The sequence below is a fragment of the Schistocerca serialis genome, chromosome 11 (genome assembly GCF_023864345.2).
Source record: "Schistocerca serialis cubense isolate TAMUIC-IGC-003099 chromosome 11, iqSchSeri2.2, whole genome shotgun sequence".
NCBI classification, from domain to species: domain Eukaryota; kingdom Metazoa; phylum Arthropoda; class Insecta; order Orthoptera; family Acrididae; genus Schistocerca; species Schistocerca serialis.
Window position 1 is genome coordinate 49080945 of NC_064648.1, and position 22344 is coordinate 49103288.

Consider the following 22344-nt stretch of genomic DNA (forward strand, 5'->3'; position numbering starts at 1 on the left):
AGACTGTGGTGGGCAGCTTGGGCTGACTGTGCGAAGCACTTGTCTGTTGCACTGCAGCATGGAGCCATTCTGTCCTGCATGGTGGTTTCATACATCTGTTCACGGCTTAGTAATTTGTATGGGGCACCTCAAAGCTGAAAGTTGGTCAAATTTGGCATCTCACTTCAGATGGCAGTTCTTACACCCACTTGGGAGTGTAATCAGGATTGGATAGTGATGTGGACTTGTAATTAATATACATACTCATGTTGGGAAAAGTAAACCATATCAGTTTATTTGCTCATAGGGATTACATTGTGAGAATTGTGAGGAGGACAACAGAAGGTAGTTCCAGAACCATCATGGGGCAGAAGGGAAAATGCCAAGGTAAAGAAACTGAGCCATTTAGTGTTTGCTATAGGTGGCGGTTTGGAACATAGGAGAGAGGTGTTTTTCAGCTCTGATAGCAGTCAGTGTCTAAAGTCAACTGATCCTGTGGCATGATTTGGTTGGTAGCTAGGTCTTTACAGTGATCATTTATCCTAGTCCATCATTAACTGGTCCATTGTTGTATCAGCAGCAAGGCGACAGACTGAATGGGAGCCCATTTGTAAAATGAAGTAATAGTAATTTCTTGCTTACGGAGACTGGAGTAGCACCTTGCAAACAAACTACCTTCCAATAACAGTTTTAGCCACGGATGTGACATTTCCTGAGCCTTTTACACAACTATTGTGTAAAAATGGGTGTTTGCGAGACTTCAATATGGTGCATCGTTTAAACTATATATTTTCAGAATGAGATATTCACTCTGCAGCAGAGTGTGCACTGATATGAAACTTCCTGACAAATTAAAACTGTGTGCCCGACCGAGACTCGAACTCGGGACCTTTGCCTTTCGCGGGCAAGTGCTCTACCATCTGAGCTACCGAAGCATGACTCACGCCCAGTACTCATAGCTTTACTTCTGCCAGTATCTCGTGCTTCAGTAGCTCAGATGGTAGAGCACTTGCCTGCGAAAGGCAAAGGCCCTGAGTTCGAGTCTCGGTCGGGCACACAGTTTTAATCTGCCAGGAAGTTTCATATCAGTGCACACTCCGCTGCAGAGTGAATATCTTATTCTGGAAACCTCCTCCAGGCTGTGGCTAAGCCATGTCTCCGCAATATCCTTTCCTGATGGAGTGCTAGTTCTGCAAGGTTCGCATGAGAGCTTCTGTAAAGTTTGGAAGGTAGGAGACGAGATACTGGCAGAAGTAAAGCTGTAAGTACCGGGCGTGAGTCATGCTTCGGTATCTCAGATGGTAGAGCACTTGCCCGCGAAAGGCAAAGGTCCCGAGTTCGAGTCTCGGTCGGGCACACAGTTTTAATCTGCCAGGAAGTTTCATATCAGTGCACACTCCGCTGCAGAGTGAATATCTCATTCTGGAAACCTCCCCGAGGCTGTGGCTAAGCCATGTCTCCGCAATATCCTTTCTTTCAGGAGTGCTAGTTCTGCAAGGTTCGCATGAGAGCTTCTGTAAAGTTTGGAAGGTAGGAGACGAGATACTGGCAGAAGTAAAGCTGTGAGTACCGGGCATGAGTCGTGCTTCGGTAGCTCAGATGGTGGAGCACTTGCCCGCGAAAGGCAAAGGTCCCGAGTTCGAGTCTCGGTCGGGCACACAGTTGTAATCTGCCAGGAAGTTTCATATCAGTGCACACTCCGCTGCAGAGTGAATATCTCATTCTGGAAACCTCCCCCAGGCTGTGGCTAAGCCATGTCTCCGCAATATCCTTTCTTTCAGGAGTGCTAGTTCTGCAAGGTTCGCATGAGAGCTTCTGTAAGGTTTGGAAGGTAGGAGACGAGATACTGGCAGAAGTAAAGCTGTGAGTACTGGGCGTGAGTCGTGTTTCGGTAGCTCAGATGGTAGAGCACTTCCCCGCGAAAGGCAAAAGTCCCGAGTTCGAGTCTCAGTCGGGCACACAGTTTTAATCTGCCAGGAAGTTTTATATATTTTCAAATTACAAAAGTATAAATATGAAAAACACTGAATGTGATGCTTAAGTTTTGTGAACATGTAAATTAACATGGCATCTGGTATCTTTTAACATAACATAGATCCCAGCCAACTTCAGCAAGACATGTTATTTGTCTATAAAAACATGTCAAATCTCTTCCTCATGATGAGATAAAGATGTTCATTTAAAAATATTATTTAGCTAGTTAATATATAAAGAACTCCCCACTGTGTAATATTTTCAGAAATGACGAAAGAATTGTCGGCTTAGGACATCATCAAAGTGTGACAGATATGGAACATCTTCTCCTGCTGCGAAGGGGTTATTTACTTATTGGGGTTGTGGCTTGGCAGTGTTTTGGAAGGCAGAGAGGAAGAGGCAGTGTCTGCAATATCAACACCCAGAATAAGCTTAACAAGGCTAAGGAGCAATGTCACTCTCTTCTGTGGTGTTATGAGATTCAATTTGAAAGTGTTGTTCTCGTTAATGAGACCTATTTACTCAATGTATATGAATGTCACATAAGAGTAACAAAATACAAAAGAGTTATTTAAAAGGCAGTTATGTTATTTAGTGGCTTGAAGACTGGAGAGCTGTCTTACAGCCCTCAATCCTCTGCAAATGGAAACAAAGTCACATGACAAGACATGGTGGCAGTGCATAGCAGGTTTGTTAACATGGAGAAACTACAAGAAGGTATCTGACTTGAGGTAAATGTTTATGAGTAGCATCAGGGTGACATATCATTGAAATGTAATGTGTCTTCTCAGCTCAGTACAGCCATCCCTCTCTTTTTCACTGTTAAATTTCACTACCAACAGTTCGTGCTTTGACCACAAGTTTCATTCACAAAGTAGTAAAAATAATATGGAATAACTATTAAAATAAATTTGAGGGTTACCCAAAAAGTGAGGCACTAAATTTTTTTCCTTCAGTCATTATTTATTGAACACAACGATAAATACACAAAAGATAGAATGTTGTTTACTCTACATTCCCTATACTTCCATACAATTGCTGGCCTGTTCTATGGCCTTCATCCATCAAGATACAAGGGTGTGTGTACCCTGTCAGTGCCACTCCTTGTTCTGGTATTGAAGCCATTTCTCCACTGTAAGAATCACGTCTTTGTCATCCTCAAAATGTCATCTACAAATGTGATACTTTAATGAGACAAGCAAATGGAAGTTGGAGGTGCGCTAGGTCAGGGCTGTAGGATGGATGAGATAATACTGTCCAACCCTGCTTAATGATGGTTCTGAAGTCCTCAAACTTGTGTTATCATATAGAATCAGTCAATCACCTGGGTTATTATGGTGACAAAATCATTGGAAGCCCTTTTTGGGTTTGGTTAATGTGTTCACATCTGCTTCAGAAATATTGGTACTGTGTCTTGGCATCACATCAAAGAGTGAGAAGATTTAGTTTCCTCATGAGATAGTGCGTAACCCATTGTGCACAAACTTCTGAGTAATTAAGACTATGGACAATTGCATCCACACTTTCCTTCCTGAGTGACAGCTTCATTGCCAAGTGCCAAGTTGTTCTGCATTGGTCTTTGTGAATGAGCACATCAGCAAGCTGTGCCTGGTCAAGTTTGAAAGCCACGAATGGGCTCCCTGAATGAAGCAAATCTTGGAGCTCTGCCGAACCAATGTCTCCTAATGGCCTCACTCTCTTTGCCCAGTGACTAACAGAACTTCTGTCTATTGCAGATGCTCCATAAACAGGATGCAAACAATTGGGAATATTCTCGAAGGTTCTATTCTTTGCTGTGAGAAGTTCAATGATGACACGCTGCTTGTAGCTTACATCATATAGAGATACCATTTCAAAACATTGCTATAGGTATGATACCTGTCAGAATAAATGGGATATTTGTGTGTGCAATTTGGAAACTTCAAATAATGTATATCTTAACTGTCACATTCATACAATTTTTGCTGATTGAGAAAATATGTGGTACATTATTTTCCAGGCAATCTTCGTACTTTCAGTTAGCATGACACCCTCTGTTCGCTGCTGTGTACGGTGGCGAGAACCTGACCAATTGGGTGCAAATTTGATTTACGTGCTAGCTAAAGTGCTATGTGCTATATTTTATGTTGTGTTTGTGTCCTGCAAAAAAATCCTATTTAACTGATGCTCCACTTTACAGATCTCACCAAACTGTCTCATTGTTGGTACAGTTTGTTACACAAAAATATTGAGAACTCTGATGTCAGTGGATGAAACAGTACCTATATTCCAATTTACAATTGAAGACTGCTTCATTATTATGAGAAATACAAATTTTAGATGCTAAAACCCGCCAGCTTTTGTTAAATATGAATGGAACGAATGCTTCAGGGCGAGGTGAAGAAAACCGAGAAAGGCACTATGTTGCACCTGCATATTAGGCTAACAACTCTTATGGTGACAGATCTGTATATTTAGTCTTATTCACAGTCCTGGGCTCTTGTTTCTAGTGTGATGATGATGAATTATGTTCATGCTGACACAGCAAATAGTTTATGTGTGCATAGGATGGCAGGTCTCAGTTGTGAAATATTCTGAAGGGGTAGTAATACCTTTATAATTTGATGGGAAGCAACTTCCCATGCAAGCAGGATATGTGGATATTGTCAGATGTCTGGTGTTGTGCTGAAGACATTTGGTCCTCACAAGGTGAAGGTCTCTGAATGGCCAACCAATTTGAGTCATATTTGGCAGGGTGCTTGTATAAACCTAAAACAGAGGACTGAGATATTTTGGCTCAAGAAGCTCCCCCATCCTTATATTTGAGGAAACCACTCCTAAAGTTCATGACATGCGATTGATTCAAATTTGACAAAATCAATAGGTAATTGAAAATTGAGTGTTTTCATCATGTGGGGGGGGGGGGGGGGGGGGGGAGGTTGCTGCATATGCCCATTTCGTAGAATCGAAGAAAGAAACTGAATATGCCTATGGTAAACGCTGTTCAAAGAACTGCCACTGATGTAGCGATCAAGGCATGTGGCTGAGGAGAAGAGAACATTTTCTGCAGTTTTTTCATTAGTATTTTTGCTGTATTGAATCTAGTAGGAATAGGAAAGTCAAAAGGTAATCAGTGAAAAATAATAACAAGGTAGGGAAATAAATTTCTTTAATGACTTGGATTAGAAAGAATTATAATTTTAATCCTGGTTGCCCTACAAAGGCTCTTTCACTCACTGTTACATGCCTTCACTTACCTTTGAACATCTACATGGGTGGTACTTGTCATATAAATATTTGAAGCAAATATGCTTGTGGCACCAAGAACATGTAATGAAAGCAGCTTTTGCACAACTACATCATTCATTCTGCAGATTTGGCAGAAAACTGACTTGGCTTACATTTAAAAATATTTCGTTTTTGGTAATTACACTGAAGTGCCAAGGAAACTGGTATAGGCATGTGTATTAAAATACAGAGAGATGTAAACAGACAGAATATGGCACTGTGGTCATCAATGCCTGTATAAGATAACAAGTGTCTGCCGCAGTTGTTAGCTCAGTTACTGCTGCTGCAATGGCAGGTTATCAAGATTTAAATGAGTTGGAACGTGTTGCTTATAGTCGGTGCATGAGCGAAGGGACACAGTATCTCTGAGGTAGTGATGAAGCGAGGTTTTTCCATTTGACCATTCCACAAGTGTACCTTGAATATCAGGAATCTGGTAAAACATCAGATCTCTGACATCGCTGTGGCTGGAAAAAATTTCTGCAAGAAAATGACCAATGACGACTGAAGAGAATTGTTCAATGTGACATAAGTGCAACCTTTCCTCAGATTGCCATACATTTCAGTACTGGGCTATCAACAAGTATCAGCATGCAAATCATTCAACGATACATCATCAATATGGACTTTTGGAGCTGAAGCCCACTCGTGTACCCTTGATGACTGCATGACACAAAGCTTTACGCCTCATGTGGATCCGTCAACACCGACATTGGACTGTTGATGACTGGAAACATGTTGCCTGGTCGGATGAGTCTCATTTCAAATTGTATCAAGTGTATAGGTGTGTATGGGTATGGAACTGGCCTCATGAGTCCATGGACACTGCTTGTCAGCAGGGGACTTGTTCAAGCTGGTGGAGGCTCTGTAATGGTGTGGGATGTGTGCAGTTGGACTGCACACATCCTTGGAACACAACGGTGGCAGTGTACCTGTCAGTATGACTTTTGTTTACACTTTAGGTGGCGAACGTTGGCACGTTTGTATTATGTCCTCGATATTTCAGGATGGCGTACCAGCTGCGTTCCGCTTTGGGATTCAGAAGAAGCGTGTATGAAGCTGCTACCAGTGGTAATCAACAAGCCGAAACTGTCGAACATAACTCAACTTCTGATACACTGCACCATGGGTCTGGGGAAGAATCTACACAACATCAATTTGACATCTATATACGACTCTGATAAGTAACACTTATGTAACTATCCTTTCTAGATTACCTGTATCCATTCACGGCCATTGTGCATTCTGAAGAACTTGGGCAATTCCAGCAGGACAATGTGACATCCCACACATCCAGAATTGCTACAGAGTGACTCCAGAAACACTTCACTGGTCACCAAACTCACCAGACATGAACATTATTGAGTGTATCTGGGATGCCTTGCAATGTGCTGTTCAGATGATGTCTCCACACCCTTGTGTTCTTACTGATTTATGGACAGCCCTGCAGGATTCATGGTGTCAGTTACCTCTAGCACTATTTCAGGCATCACTCAAGTCCATGCCATGCCATGTCATGTTGCAGCACTTCTGCATGCTTGTGGGTCCCTACATGATATTAGGCAGGTGTACCAGTTTCTTTGGATCTCCAGTGTAATTCTAATGCACATCACGCATGCAACATCACCTAAAATATTGGTGCTGAAAATTGATCATGAATTATGCTATGAATTGTTGTGGAATGTGGATAGTTGTGAAATTCCTGCTGGATTTCCGGATGTACATTGCAGTTTTGAAACCTCCAAATAAAGTTCTGTACCACAGCTCATTGTAAACTAGCATAGCATACTCAGCTGTCTATGGTCCCTCGTGACATTTGTTTTCATATGAGGCTTCAAATTTTAATTTTTCACCAATCCAAGTTGTTTGAGAAATTTATTTACCTCCTTGTTATTATTCCTTAATAACTGCCATATTAACCCTCCTATTGTTACTAATTTCAATAAAGAAAAGAAAGATGACAAAAAATCCAGCAGAATGCATTTCAGAATTGAACACAGGTTCTCTGCTCTCCAGCCAGATGCCTTGATTGTTGCATCAGCAGTACTTTCATTGAATAGCATTTACTTTACGGGTACATAAGTGGCAGTTGTAATAGTTTCTTTCGCAAATCCCTAGGAAAAAAGTTTGCTTCTGGACACCACCTATGATGATTAAAAGTGTTCCATTTTCAATTGTATATCGATCTGGTCAGTTTTGAATCAAATTCACATCATGAACAGTAGGGATGGTGTTCTCAAAACCGATCTTCATTTTATGTTGTATAGAAGCAGGCTGCCAAATATGAGCTGAATTGGTTAACTGCATTTGTGGCCTTCTCCTTGCCCATGTTAAAAATTTGCACTTTAGGCTGCTATTTTTGCATTGTTGTGAAGTACTGATCAACTGGTGGTAAAAGATTTCAAAGAAACCATTGAAGCTATAATAGTGCTTTAATTTGAAAACCTTTTCACAGTGTATGGTTTCTTTAATTGATTACATTTAATGGGTTTCATGTAAATGATTTCCTTTTTCTTCTGTGATGCCATATGTAATGTAGTTAAGAGGTATATTTTCGTTTTCATAGTGCTGGAACAGTGATATAAGCCATTTGATACTTCAAAAATAAGCTATTGGAAAGTAATACCAAACTCCTCAAAAACAGCATCAAAATTGGCAGAAAGTAATACCAGAGTTGACAGAAAACAGCAACAAATAGGCAAAAATAACTCTGAAATTGGCCATAAAATAAAATGGATTTTTCCTGTCTCTGCTTACTGTTTGTTAGACAGACAGACAGACATTATTTCCACAACATAATACTTATTTCTTTGAGATTGTGTTCTTAGCAGTTGTATACCATTATTTACACCTGATTCTCTTATCTTGAATGTGCTGCCATACAGTGTATGTTCAAGTACAGCGTGTACATAAAATCGAGGAACATTTTCAATTATTTATTGCACAAGAACTAAACATTGTACAGATGCCATACATACTGCATTTCGAAGAGAAACTTTTCGAAATTTTATTTTTTTCTACAAACATTTGATATGCGAACCATGAGTGATCAGGTAGATGACAATACGGTAATCGAATTCTTGCCTTACCCATCCCAGCATGGCATCGTCGACTGTGGCAGTCACTTCCCGTATTCACTCCCTGAGCTCTGCTACATCATATGGTAGAGGTAGTACATATACAAAATAGTCACACAGAGTGACATCTGGTGATCAGGAGGGCCATTTCATGAAACAGATTTCCCCTTCTGTAGCATGGCTGAGCCATCGATGTGACAGCTCCGTGTTCAGGTACCCACGAACTTCACGATGAAAATGGGGTGGAGCCTCATCCTGCTGAAAGATGAACAGAGAGTCCAATCTCATTTGAGGCATCAGCCATTTCTGCAACATGTGCAAGTAGGAATTTCCAGTGACAGTGCTCTTGGCGAAGAAGAATGGCCCATACAATTTTTGACGTGACAAGACAAAAAACGTTTACCTTTGCAGTACAGATTCAGATTCTTTGTTCACCATTGACCACCTGAGGTGGAATAGGCAATTTAAATGGATATCATATAACATTTTCCTTGAATAGTACCGTAAAGCTAAATGAGCTTTGCAAATATTGCCCATAGATCATAACATACACCATAACATAAGATAAATACATTCAGTGACATCACATAATGAAATCCTTAAAAATTAATGTTGATTGATGTTATATTCATAAATTCTGTTACATTGTAAAAAGGATTGATTATTAACCAATTTAGTAGCTTGCTCTTGAAGCTACTTATGTGATCTGACTCAGAAGAAAATGGAAGTTTATTAAATATTTTTAGACTATTGATTCGATGGGAATTCCCTGTTCTTGTCAGCCTGTGCCTAAGTATGTCTAATTTTGTTTTGCCTCTGGTATTATGATGGTGCATGTTTTCTCCCATTTCAAAATCTGCTATATTGTTTTTTGCATACAATTCTGAGGCGTATATATAAAGATTAATAACGGTTAATATTTTCAGCTGAATGAGCAGTGGTCGGCAGTGCTCTGATCTACCAGAATTGCTCATTGGCCTTATCACTTTCTTCTGAATTTTTAGAACTTCAGTGATGTGAAGAGAGAGTCCCCATATCAGCAGTCCATACTCTATCCGTGACTGAAAGAGTCCAAAATAAATAACTCATAAATATTCTTTTGTCACCAGGCTCCTCAGTTTCCACATTAAATACGTAACTCGAGACAATTTTGTGCAGGTGTGGTTGATGTGTGTTTCCCACATTAACTTAAAGTCTACATGAATTCCTAGAATTTTAACTGCTTTCACCTATACCTCTTTTGACAATCCCAGTATAATATGTTGGTTTTTATAAGGATTGCAAAGCAGTGTATTTGGTGAGAACCATTTTTGTGCTGCTTCCAGACCATCTTGCATCATATCTTGCAGAACTGATATGTTCTCGTGCTGAGCAAGCAAGGTTGCGGCATCAGCATAACCAAATAACAGTAGTGGGGATACAATGAGGTAAATCATTGACTGTAGTTATAAAAAAGAAGGGCCTAAGGACAGAACCTGTCTTAACTTCCAGCAATTGTGAGTCTCTGTTTCTGACATAGGCAAACTGCTTCCCATTTTTAGGTATGATTCAATTACTGCCAATGCAGAATCTTGTATGCCATAGAATTTGAGTTTAGCAATTAGGATATCATGAGAAATCCAGTCTAATGCCGTACTTAAAACACATAAAAGAAGTGAGGCTTTATTTTTATTCTCAAAGGTTGTTATTACTTCATTCACAATTGAAAGAACAACAGTGGTGATATTTTTTCCATTGCGGAAGCCAAATTGACTATTAGAGAGTAAGTTATGTGACTCAAAGTAGTGGTTCAGTTGGTTATAAATAAGAGATTCAAGTACTTTCAAGAAAATGGGAACTATAGAAACTGGTCGGTAATTTTTGAGATCATGTTTGTCCCCTTTTTTATACACTGGGATAACTTTCGATATTTTTAGAGTTGTAGGATAGACTCCAAACTTTTGACACCTATTAAACAGAAAGGCCAATGGTTCACTAATTATATGCTTTGTTTTTTTAATTATGTAATTGGACAACCAAGAGCAGTCCATGCTCGTGGAGTTTGAGAACTTTGCCACTACCTTTGTAATCTCAGTGGGTGCGATTGTCCTCCATGTAAATGTATTGTTTGCAGGTTGTTGTTGCTTAAGTAGATCACTTGCATTAGTGGTTGTTGTTTCAATTTTGTTCTTAATATAACTTACAGAGTCCATGAAAAAATGATTAACTTTATCCGGGTCAAGAGCTATGCGATGTTCATCATTCCTGCAATGCTCTTGTGCAACAGCATTCCATGCAGCTTTGCACTTATTAGCAGCTCCTTCAATGTATCTTTCGTATGCTGTTCTTTTTGCCATTCTAAGCTTAGTTCTGTAGGTTCTCTTACATTCAAGGTATGCTTTGTACAAATATCTTTCTGCTCCGTTCCATCTTTATGAGAATTTTTATACATGTGGTACAACGATAACGTATTCTCCCTCATATTGGTAAGTTTATCTGTGTACCACTTAATGTTTTTCTTTATAGGTTGGCTTTTAAGATTGATTTTTATAAGAGGAGAACAAGAATAGCACAAATCTAAATAATTTTTAATGAAGTTCTTAAAAGCAGTTTCAGTTTTATTTACTCCCATTTGACAGTTATATTTACAGTCCCACTTAATATCTCCGAGTTTCTGAATGAACTGGTTTACTACTTCTTCCTTCTGCCCTCTAACACATGTTACCTTTTCCTTAGCATTGGCACCTGTGTTTGGGGAATACGCTCAAATTCAGTGCATTCGTGTGGATGCTTCATACCGTAGATTCGACAGTTGTGCCTGTTCACTTTCACAGTACTGTGAAAAGTTACTTGGTCGCTAAAAATGAAGTGTTCAACAATGCCATACCCACCCCATTCACTTGTTACAACTGTGAACAAATCTCAGAATGATTGTCTTTGTCATTGCCATTGAGCTTCTGCACTAGCTCCAATTTTAATGGTTTCATAGACAGCTTCTATAGCAGGACTTTCCACAATGTCATTGGAGTCATTTCCAGTTCACAGGATGCACGATGCGCCGGTTTCCTAGGACTCCTTATGAATATCTCTCGTAAGTGCTCCACATTCACTGCACTCACACTAGGATGTCCGCTTCTCTTCGCCAGGCACAAGCTACCTGTCATAACGAATTTGTTGTGGCAGTGGTACATGGCCTTTCTTGTTGTTGGCTTCTTACCGTACTTGGTTCTACACATGGGGGGGGGGGGGGGGGGGGGGGGACTTTCAGTGTTTCTCTTCGAAATGACATATGTGTGATATCTGTACAGTGTTTGGTTTCTGTGCAATAAATAATTGAATCTGTTCCTAGACTTTATGTACAGCCTGTATTTTGAAATCTCCTGTGTTGGCAACCATATAAGTGTTATATCAAATATTGATAGAAACTGCTTACCAAGCATCAAGGAAGACATTAACACAGACGAGGAAAACCTAGTCATGGAAAACATAATTTTTTTTTAAACTGGGGTTATATTAATCTGCCAAAAGAGAAGAAAGTAACAATGTTATGAAAAGGAAAGTTACCACTCACTATAAAGCAGAGATGCTAAGTCATAGATAGGCACAACTAAAAGCCTGTCACAAACAAGAAGGTTTGGCCAGTAAGGCCTTACTGGCCGGAAGCTTCTTATTTGTGACAGTCTTTCTGTTGTGCCTATCTGTGACTCAACATCTCTACCATACGGTGAGTGGTGACTTTTATTTCCATAATATTGTTATATTCCATCCTGGATTTTCCTTATTTGAAAAGAGAAGACAGGATGGATGAAACAATGCATATTGAGATTAAATGGCCGGCCGCGGTGGTCGTGCGGTTCTAGGCGCTCCAGTCTGGAGCCACGCTGCTGCTACGGTCGCAGGTTCGAATCCTGCCTCGGGCATGGATGTGTGTGATGTCCTTAGGTTAGTTAGGTTTAATTAGTTCTAAGTTCTAGGGGACTGATGACCACAGCAGTTGAGTCTCATAGTGCTCAGAGCCATTTGAACCATTGAGATTAAATAGAAAAAGTTCTCAAGAGTTCCTGGAGCAAGGAGGAGGTGAACAACTCAGTAAGAGCACTTGTTTTTCCTTTCATTCTTTCCATTTAATTTCAGTTACTATTCCTGCTTCTGTACTTTCTGCATTGGAAAGAACCTGAAAAATGGCGCTGTTATACTTCACTGTGTATGCCAGTATCTACAGCTGCTTGTTAAACAAAACTTATGTCTAATGCTATTTGACTGCAATTCTGTATGGGGTGTAATTTTTGCTAACAGAAAATTATATAATTCCAGTGATACACTATGGCCGACCACTACTTATATTTTGGAGGTGAAATTGCCAGTGCTGCTGATTGTCACACACAAAATGAGGGGGAATGAGGAAGGGAGATATCTCATAACTTTGTTTGTTCCCCAAGGAGGAAAGATTAATAGCTTGGGGATGATTGGAAGAGGTCCCTCAGACATCAGGAAACTAATGTATTCGATTTTTTTTTTCCACCCCATACACTTACAAGTGTCCATTAGCAGTACTTGAAATTCCACCTTCTAAAGGTAAGTACTGCCCACCCCATCTGTCTCTTTGTAATTTTATACACAGTTCAGTTACATTAATGTGAGCACTGCCTATGTTTTATATCAACATGCAGTAACCACTCACAGACGGCAGATGCCAGCATTAGCATTGGAGTATATATAAAGTGGGTCGAGGGGTGATGCAGAAAAGAGTGCAGATGTTGTCGTAATGCTGAAACAGAGCTATTTATCGGACATCATTGGTTTTTGGGCCAAGTATAGAAGCATTTCCAAAAAGGCTAAGATTGTAAACTGTTTACATGCCACCGTGGTGAAAGTATACTGTGCATGGCGAATTAGTGCCATCCAAAACCGGAATGCAGGCAACTGTGGTGCAAAGATATGTGTGGGTGAATGAATATGCAACTGTTGAGCAACTGACCAGCCAGATGAACCAAGGGGCTACCAACTGTGTCTCCTCAATGACCGTTCAAAAAACGTTGATGCATATGGGCCTCTGCAGCAATGGTTTGGTTCATGCACGTATTCTGGTTGCTGTCCATCATCGAGAAAGGCAGGAATTTGCATGCCACTGAGTGGCAAAAGATGGCCTTTTCAAATGAATCGTGTTTTATGCTCCATCAGACAGACGGCTTTTGGCATGTATGGCACTGCAACAATTGTTGAAGGGTTCAGGCCAGTGGAGGGGGTTTATGGTGTTGTGAATATTTTTGTGGTCTTCCCTGGGTGATTTCATCATTCTGGAAAGCACAGTGGTTCAACACAAGTAAGCATCAATCCTTGGGGACCACATCCACTCATACGTGCAATTTATTTTCCCTTGGCAAGATAGCGTCTACCAGCAGAACAATGGAGTATGTCACACACTTCATATTGTAAGTGTGTGATACCACGAGCACCAGAGGGAGTTCACTGTGCTCATGCTCCCCTGCCTCCCCCTACCCCCTCCCTGCCCCCTCCTCTACCCTAAGGCTGAATTCAAAACCCGGTTGAGAATATGCAGTGACTACTTTGATACTGTTTTTGCCACAAATCTTTGGCCCTCGGCTGTGAAACATAGCACACTTGGCCACGATAGTGGAACTGGAGTGGGTCCACATTCCTATTGGTACCTTCTGGAACCTCACTGACCCTCTCCATGCATGTCCTCACTGTGAAAGATGGCTATTTGGGCTTTTGACAGGTGGTTACAAGTAGTTTCGGACCAAGCAGCTTCCTCAAGTTAATTTTACTGTAGATAGAATACTTGAGCAAATTCCTGTGGTTTTGTTCACAACAATTTTCTTTCTTGTTTTGTTCTAGTGGCCGATTGAAGGATTTGTTGAGAAGTACAAGAGAATGAAAGACAGGGCAGCTCTTTTGAAAGGCAGTTTACATAAGGTAAGGTGGCATAAATCATCTTTTTAAACCCAAGAACATGATAATGAAAACCTTATGGGAAATACGGAAGTGTCCGATCCCGCCCGTCTGCTTTGACCCATGACGTCACAAATATGGCGGAAACAAAAACACACACACACACACACACTTTCCACAAGAAGCCTAATGACACTAACGGGACAAGCGCGGCAAATGAGGTGTTTTGGGTGGGGGGCAAACTAAATATAAACAAATTTAGACGCCTTGTGTAGCTACAACATGTAAGTGAAGACAGCCATGCATGAATACCCACCCACCTCCCCAGGGGTCGTAACCCCTGCAACCCATAGAAGATAAAGATGCTTCAGTAGCTGATTAGTGTTTTTTGTCTTTTTTTTTTTTAAATCTCACGGGATAGAACGAACAGATCAGAAAGATAAATATAATAAGCTAAAACAGAAATTGGAGGAAACAGATAATTAAAATACGTAATAAGTGTTTTTAAATTAAAAAAAAAAAATCTCACGAGATAGAATGAACAGATCAGAAAAGTAAATAAAATAAGATAAAACAGAACTGGAGACAGCCACACTCAAACGAAACTCTGCGCCGTCATGACGTCACACACGACAACACCCATACGTCACGGGTCAAAGCCGACGCGTGGGATCGGACGCTTCTGTCGACCCCCATTATGCATTACAGTGTGCTATTATACTCCGAAATATGCAAGGTACATCCAAAAAGTTCGATGAATGGTCTCAGAAAATAAAGAAAATGTGAGTTACAAAGTAATCACCATTAGCTACAACACATTTGTGACACTAATTGTAAAGCTATTGAAAACTGTTCATAAACACTTCTTGTGGGATAGTTTTAAGTAACATGGTCATGCGTTGTTGGATTTATCGCATCATAACAGGAGGTGAGACCGGGTGCTACCAGTAGGATCCGGAGACTGAACGACAGACATTTCCCTCACCTCCCTCAGATAGAAATTCATGATAGATCAAGACTTTGCTTTTGAAAAAGCAATTGACATCCTTTAATCTTGGATTTTGACAGAAGACTCATTTTGAGAGGTGGGGAAGACAACAAACATTGTGCCACGGACTGTCACTCGGTCTCAGGATCTTATTGGTAGCACCAGGTCTCATCACCTGCTATGCCACAGATATGCAATGGTGTGTGACCACAGTGCTTTGAGCGATTGCACAAGAAAATTTGTTGACAGTTTCCAACAGCTTTACAACTGATGTCAGAAGTGTGTTGTAGCTAACAGTGGTTACTTTGAAGGCCAAGACTTATTTGGTGCAGTTCTTCTTGTTTTTCTTTTCTGTACAGACCTTTTTGTTTTCGTATAACTGCTGCAATCTACATCCATTTGGCTCTGTGTGCTGTTGTCAAAAATTGTTCTGCCTTTATAATGTTACCCTGCCTCCTCCCCTCCAACTTCCCTCCATTACAAAATTGAAATGTTTCTCTGATGATCTCCTCCTTAGTATTCACCAACTGGGATATCCAAAAGGGAAGGCATTTCTCCTCCAGAATATTATCCCCAAGGGGATGCCATTATCAAGCCGTATAGTATAGGTGGATAATAGTAATGTGTTGTGTTGATTGTAGCAAAATTGGGAGTTGCACATGCTCCTAATTTAGAAAATTAAAAGTATGTGCTCTGCAACACTTGCCATCAGAATAATTCCTAATATGAATGAAATATTTTCATTTACTTATGGATTTGTGAATGTTTTGTAAGGCAGTTAATGGGCAATGAAAAATGTCTACACCCAAAATGAGATTATTAAAGAGTTACATGTGTCTCGTTCTACCGTATCTTCCTTCACCATCGGCGTTGTCGTGGTTACCGTGAGACACCGTTATACCAAGAGGAAAGGCGAGTCGATCTTAGAGCATGAGATATGATGACCTTAAGCCACTGACAACACACAACAGTCACGGTAGCACCTGTTTCCAGAATAGCTGCAGTAGTTAAGATCTACGAACTATCCCCTGTTGACCAGGTCCCCAAAACTTAACTCGTAACGAGATCCCTTCAAAGCAAATTGTCATAACGACCGTCTATAAAGGCTTCGTACAACGAGAATAAATGTTATGGTTTATGGAATAATAACAGATATGACCAAACTGTCTTGTCTCTTCTGCTTAATTTAACATAACTTCGTTCACAGTTTCATTTCGCATTCACCACTCATTCACCGAAACCCTTTGATGAACAGTTTTGGTTGCTTAACCCCAACAGTCAATGATAATGATACAGGTTTTCTCCTTTTTATAAATTGAAGCCCGCTCACCGTGATATAATAAAAAAAAACCGGTCTCAATACCGCAACCCTCGTGAGATGCGAATAGACTTATCCCGGAATTGACTGCCCTGTAGGTGTACTCAGTTTAATGACCACACTTCACTGTCCGCTATTTCGTGTTACTGAATGTCCATTTGTTAGTCTGATTATACACTGTAGCTATTTAAAATTCGCCCCTATATTTTTCACAACGCACAATTAGCACTTCGTTACTTGTTTTTTTTTTTTTTTTTTTTTCTAAGAGTAAACGGAAAAAAAAGACGCCGTATCATCGGCTTAGTTGATATAAAGCAAAACACCTTAATATGCCCAATTTTACCTCTTCTTATAGGATCGGCTACCTTACTCATTAATTTATTACATATTATTTCCAATAACGCTAAACAGGTATCGCTGTTATATTTTAATTGTATTCAAAAGCATGTTACTACTATTATGACCGACGAAATCATAACAAATCGTGCGGCGTGCGTTTTTAACAATAACTTTACGCTATTCAAGTTCCGTTACAGCTGTCTTGACTCGTAATGTTACACGGCCCCCCAGACTGTGATGTCTTGAAGAGGGTTCCAGACAGAACAGGCTTTTTTTTTGTGTGTACTGTGACAGGAGAGGGTATTTGTTTCGGCGAATACACTCACTCTCAGATTCACTCAACAAGTCAGTACATACATTCTACAATATTTAAGTTGAGTTAATGGGCCTAGACAAAATGCCCTTAACTAAATTCCACATTTGTTTATAGGTTGTCTTAGAAACACTTCGCACTAATCACTTCATATTCACACCACATTTTTTTTCTTGGATGAAGCCCTCAGTTCTTCAACCGACTGTGCAAGGCAGGGATCACAGCCGGGTTCGACGATTGGCATCCTAGGCCAAAACCCTTATCAGGCCACTTGTTTAACCAGAGAGGATTTGGTCCTTTTCTTTTCCTCTTAATTCCACTTTTAAATCATCCATCCTCGCAGTTCGGTGAGAGGATAAATTGTATTTCAGCGTCGTCATTGTTGCTGATACCAAGAAGGTATCTCATGGAAATCGTCGGTACATTCATTAATTTTCTTTGTAAATTAGTATAAGTACATATTTATCCATTGGTGCTTTTATTTAGTCCACTGAGTGTAGTCTTGGTATCATTCAGTGTTTCTTGAATCTATATTTTGCTCATTATTGATAATACTTCTTCAGGTCTATGTGAGGGAACAAGCCTTTAATTACATCAGTATCACAATCTGCCAGGAGGTAGCTCCCTTCATGAGATATTTTCATTATTTTATATGGACCTGTATATAAATATTGCCATTTCTTATTCAGTCTTTTCCTGGTTGATGCTTTTGGGTGATTTATCAATAAAATTTCTTCACCTACATCATATGTGACTACTTTCTTCACATTTTTATCAAAACAGGTTTTTCTCAATTGTGCTTGATGCTTCAGGTTTTCATAGACCTTCTTCACCATATCTTCTTTCTTGGTAATCTTTTGTTCTATCGCAGGTAATTTCTTCATCCATTCTGGCACAATAGTTTCTCCAAATACTATTTGGTTAGGTGAATAACCTGTCGATAAGTGTGGTAAGTCATTATACACTTTCTCAAATTCATAAATCCAATCGATCCATTTATAATGTTGTTTGGGTATGTACGTCCGTAAAAATCCGTTCAACTCTCGGAAGATTCTTTCAACCGGATTTCCACAAGGGTAAAATCTTGAGACGTAAATGTGCTGGATTCCTTGTTCTTTCATAGTGTCTCTCCATACTTTGCTTGTATAATAAGCAGCGTTGTCTGTCAAGATCATTATAGGTTTGTCAAGCTCAGTTATATAGTTGTTGATAAATTTGCATAACATGGGTCGAACGTGGAGATTTTTCAAAGGATATAATTTCACATATTTTGAAAAGAGATCATAGAAAGCCAATACATATTTGAACCGTCCACGTGTCACGGGACATGGCCCACAGACATCACATGACACCAACATTAAAGGTTGTTGTGGGATGATAGGATGTAATTCTATCTTCCGACAATAGTTTATGGGTTTCGCCTTCTGACATATTTTGCACTTCTTAATAATATTTGTAGCTATTTGGATGATAGCAGTATTGTGCTATTTTGGCTGTACATTTAGCGGAACCAAAATGACCCCAATTCAACTGAGTGTACCATACTAGTGATTCTAAATATTTATTTGGAACACAAACTTTCCAAACATCTTCTTCATCCTTCCTCCGATACAATATTCCGGATTTTAATTGATACTGTTCTTGAGAGTGACTTAGCGTTTTGCTTTCAACAGCATGCCTAATGGCTTTCCACAACTTATCATCTTCTTGCAGTTGTGGAAGACTTCAAGATAGCTGTGAAATCTGCCTCTCACAATATTGCCTTGATAAATTCATGACTTTAAAGTCAATGGTCCGTTCTTCACACTCGTCGTCATTCTTTCTTTTCGGTAGTCTTGAAAGAGCATCGGCTATGATGTTGTCTTTCCCTCTGATGTATTTGAGCGTAATATCATATTCTTGCAGTAGCAAGGCCCACCGGGTTAAACGTGAATGGAACATCCTTCCTGTTAAAATAAAAGATAAAGCGATGTGGTCGCAGAATACAATGATCTTCTTTCCATATACAAAATAGCGAAACTTTCTAAGGGACCAGACCACGGCCAGTACTTCCAATTCAGTAGTACAATATGCACATTCACAGCTAGAGAGTGTTCTGCTGGCAAACCCAATTATCTTGATGGTACTGATATCTTCTGGATTTTCCATCTGAAAAAGAGTGGCCCCCAATCCTGTTTCAGAAGCATCTGCAGCAATATAAAAATCTTGATCAAGTCTCGGATGATGTAACAGTGGAGCATTAGTCAAAGCATTGCGGATATTATCAAAAGCTTGCGTGCATTCGGAATTCCACTCCCACATGACATTTTTTCTTAACAGCCGTAACAAACAGTCTTGGCTTCCTAACTGATTGGGTAAAAATCGTCGAAAAAATGAAACTAAGCTGATAAATGACTTTAATTCCGTTCTATTCTTTGGATAAGCACATCTGTTAATCGCATCCATCTTTTTAGGATTTGGTTTTATCCCTTCAGGAGTGATTATATGTCCAATAAATTTCAATTGGTTATGAGCAAACTTGGATTTTCTCAAATTTACAGTAACTCCGTATTCCAAAAATTTCGCAAAAACTCTTCTTGATAAGTCCAAATGTTCCTCCCAAGTTTCAGAAGCAATTAGCAAATCATCCACATATAAAGTAACTTCATTCAAAAGGTCTCTGCCCAGTACGGTATCTAATGCCGATATGAAAACACCACCGCTTATTTTCAACCCAAATGGCATGACAGTTAACTGGTAACTTCGGCCCAGAAAAACGAATGCAGTATATTTTCTAGATTCTTTCGATATTCTAGTTTGCCAATATGAACTACGCATATCCAAAGAGGTTAAGAAGCGGGCACCATAAAACTTTTGTACTAACTCTTCTAGGTTCTCCGGTCGCGTTTGTACAGGTATAATGATCTTATTGATCTCTCTGGCATCCAACACCAATCTGATGTCACCATTGGGTTTAATTACTGCCACAAGAGGGTTACAATATTCAGAATCTGAGGGCTCAATAATACCCCATTCTAACATTTTATTGATTTCCTTTCTGACTACTTCTTTCTTTGTCCATGGGATAGAATAGGAAGTACGACAAAAGGGTTTATGTGCATACATCTTTATATGGTATTCAAAGTCTTTTATTATACCCGGACGTTTACTAAAAATTGACTGATATGCTTCCAACAAGTAGTACAGTTCATCCCTTTGGATAACAGATAAATATTCTGATTGTAACACCTTTTCCTGCAATGACATTTTATCCATCATTTCTTCAGAACATTCAATAAGGCATATATCATACACATTTTCATCATCAATACTGACATATTTTACCATTAGATTCATACACAATTGATTTGGAATTACTCGGCCCTTTCTCAGGGTGGTTGTCAAAACATTACCATTGGAATTAAATATACATTCACCTTTCTCTAAATTAATGATTGCACCGGTCTCACATAAAAAATCCAAACCCCAGATACATGGTACTGTCATTTTAGGAACAACCAGGAATGTACTTTCTATTTGAGCCCCCTGTATTGTAACGTCAACACGTACCTGTTTCACAACTTTTTGCATTTTTGCGCTGAACGCGACAGACACTGTACATCCTGTGATAGGAAAAGTGGGCATTTTTACCCCTCGGCTTATCTGTTTTAAACAGTCCAACGTCTTGACACTAATAGTTGCTCCAGTATCAATTAATATTTCAACATCAACATTATTTATACTTCTTGGAATTATTTCCTGTAAAATTTGTCCGCATTTATTAGAAACTTCAGGTTTTTCTTCAATTAACTCATTCCTTATATCCTGATCATTATTGTACCTTAATACTCTCACTTCAAATTGATGCCTGCCTACCTTCTCCTTTCCAGTCATCCTAGGAAGGCATTTGATGACTGGTATTAGTTTAATCTATCTCGTTGAGTCATCGGTGGGGATTCATGAACTTCCACAATCCGTACAGTATGATCCGAGTTATGGTATTCACCCCGTCGCACATTGGAGGCTCCTTCGCCCACTGGTATAACTCCTTGTGCTGGATGAGGACTCGAGGCATTTGTTCCATCCTGCCGATGAACATTATGCTTCGAATTATCTTCCCAAGGTTGAATACAATTGGGTTCATCACTTGGGTATCTGTTACTCTTATTAATATCACTACTATGCACATTCGCGTCACCATATCAAGGTTTACCTCTAGCACAGTAAGTATCTCTTCTATATTTATTATAATCATTGTTTTTATTGCAACCATAGGATGAAGATTGTCCACGGTCCTGTGATGCGGGCTTTGACCTGGTTTTCGGTATTATTATTATTATTATCATATGTTAAATTATTATTATAATTATTCGTATTACTATGAGTGTGAGTCGACATTTGATTACTACTCATTTGTCTTGCGTCTTCCATAATCATATCTATAGAGTCAATCACCGACAAGAATTGTTCTACATCGTGGGCAGGAACATTTACTAACTTTTCACGTATATTTATGGGCAACCTTCCCTTCAAAATTCTGATCACTTCCTTGTGAGAAATTGGATCACTCCAATAACGTGTCTTATTTATGTACTTTTCAAAATATTGCCTTAAAGTACTCCTTTTACTGTTAAAATACTCAGGTTGGTAAACCTCTTTTCTTAATTTCTCTTGTTTACTCAACGACCAGTATTTAGCCAAAAAAAGTTGTTCAAACTCAGCGCAAGTATGGCAACTTTCACTTACTTCAGCGGCCCATAATGCGGCTTCTCCGGTAATTTTGGATACTATAAATTGAAGTCAGTCGTGTTCTGACCAGCTACGCGGAAATATTCTTTTGAAATTATTAATAAAGATTTTCGGATGCAGGTTGTTCTTTTCAGTGGAGAATGTTGAGAATTGTCTACTTTTAAAAATGCTGTTCTCCACCTTTAAAGAAGACAAATATCCTCGCTGACCAAAAGAATCATCATCTTTACCAACCGAATCATCAACTTCCCAATACAAATTTTCACCACAATTGTACTTCGTATTATCACATGTTCGGTTGTTTTTCGACCTATTCTCCGAACGTTCGTCCTCTGCCAACAAATTTTGTGATGACTTTCGTTCTAACTCCGCCAATTTATGATTGGTTTTCTTTTTCCATTTAGGTAATTCATCAACTATTTTCTCTTTTATTTTCTGAATTTCGCTAGTGAAGAGCTTAATTAATTCA

General features: G+C 39.4%; 1 long non-coding RNA gene across 1 annotated transcript in view; it reads left to right on the forward strand.

Annotated features, from left to right (window-relative positions):
• LOC126427083 (uncharacterized) overlaps window positions 1-22344 on the forward strand; it is a 110622-nt gene that overhangs the window by 46079 nt on the left and 42199 nt on the right. Inside the window, exon 2 of the long non-coding RNA XR_007576526.1 lies at window positions 14136-14213. This is a non-coding gene — a long non-coding RNA (uncharacterized LOC126427083). The remainder of the gene's footprint in view (window positions 1-14135; window positions 14214-22344) is intronic.